General features: G+C 33.1%; 1 non-coding gene across 1 annotated transcript; it reads right to left on the reverse strand.

The window, feature by feature from the left end:
* Positions 1–1,441: 1,441 nt before the first annotated feature.
* Positions 1,442–1,550, reverse strand: LOC128776775 (U6 spliceosomal RNA). Its single transcript, XR_008421951.1, has one exon. It is a non-coding gene; the product is annotated as a U6 spliceosomal RNA (small nuclear RNA).
* Positions 1,551–1,775: the final 225 nt, after the last annotated feature.

Here is a 1,775-nt window from a genome sequence, read left to right on the forward strand (position 1 = left end):
TTTCCCTACCAATGATGATGCTTTTTCCCCAAAGGACTTCAAATGTATAGACTTTTTCTTTTTTTTGCTTTAATTTCAAATATATCTCCTACAACTAAGAAACACACAACCCAGACATGTTAAACCTAAATGAAATAAATGCAATGAGATTGTCAGAATAAATTTGTCTAGGTGAAAATTGCATAAGACAATGGACTTTTGGGGCTCAGGAGGGGGTTGTGTATTGGGGAGTAGAGGGCATGAGGGCACGGAACCTATCACAAAATAGTCATTCAGCAAGTAGCTGTTGAATGAATGAATACATGAATTTATATGAACTACTGAATCCGGAAAGCCTTGACTCAACAAGCCCTTGTAGATTTCTTGTTGATTCACTGCCAAGGCTCCTTGACACAGACCTTTCTTTTGTAGAGGTATTTTTTGAATCATTTCTTTCCCTTACCTCTTTTCCTTTCTATTCTTGTTAGTACAAAACCCAATGACACGGCATATCCACTTATTTTGAATCATCTGATTTTACTAGCTAACTATCAAGGACACACAGAAACTCTTAAGGCTTTATGCCTTCAAGTTGATTTCTACAAATAAGAGACTAGCTCACATTTTTCTGGTCCTTAATGGATGTTCACTAAGTGAAAATAATCTGTTTATGGGGTTAATAATCTGAGACACATGAAATTACTTAAAATATTAGAAATGCAGTCCTATCCATTCAAGGAATTTTTGGATGTAGAATTAGACAATTTGTTTTTCTAACTATTTTCTAACTATTTTAGTTAACAGAATAACTCATTAAAATTTAAATTCAGTGTCTATAACAGTTTTTTCCACTGAGAATATACAAGATGGTCCAATTAAGTGCAGAAAGAAAATAAGTAAACTTTTCTTTTATAACTGTTCTATTAAAACTAAAAAAGAAAATTTAGGGTAAGGGAGCAATAACATTCTATAGATCAGAGAGCAAGGACGTGTTCTAGATGACACCTAGCGTGATACTTTATAGCTCATCCTCTTTAAATTTTGTGTTATTTTATTTCTGCTAGCAACATAAACGCTATTTTGGTATGACATTATTTTATAAAAACCCTGAAACTCATAGAAAATCTAGCCGAAAGCATTATAATTTAACCTTACTGTGTGTGGGGGGGGGGGGGTGTGTGCGCGTGCTCAGATATAGAATGGCAAAGGTCTGGTTATAGTGATTTCATATAATTATAATTTTTTAAAAGACAAGAGTGTTCCTTAAATACAGTTTAAAGACTGGATGTCATAAACCTTTTTATGCATCTGATAATGTGAGAAAATATAAACTATAACCTTAGCATTAGTCTTTACAGAATTATGTTGGAGAAATTATTTTAAGAAATGTAAAGACTTTACCATGTATGTTAACTCTTTCAGTACCTTAATATTTCCACTGAGCTTACGCATTAAAATTCACAAATACCTGACAATCCTTTTACGAATGTGTATGTCATCCTTGAGCTGGGGCCCTGCTGTTCTTCTCCACGTCGTTCCAATTTTAGTATATGTGCTGCCTAAGCAAGCACCCAATAATCCTTTTAAACAGGACAAATGATTATAGTTAAGAATAATTTGACCTAAAACTGTGGTAGATGAAATGAACACTATTATAATGTCTAGAAGCTTAAGAAAACAACTAGGTTCTAAATATGAGATCAGTAAACAGTGGCTTAGTATGTCAATAAACTGTTACTTATCTGTTAACTGGCAACTTTACCAAAGAGTTCTTCACTTGATAATTACATGTATAT

Source organism: Panthera pardus, unplaced genomic scaffold, assembly GCF_024362965.1.
Source record: "Panthera pardus isolate Hobbes unplaced genomic scaffold, ASM2436296v1 HiC_scaffold_13, whole genome shotgun sequence".
NCBI lineage: Eukaryota > Metazoa > Chordata > Mammalia > Carnivora > Felidae > Panthera > Panthera pardus.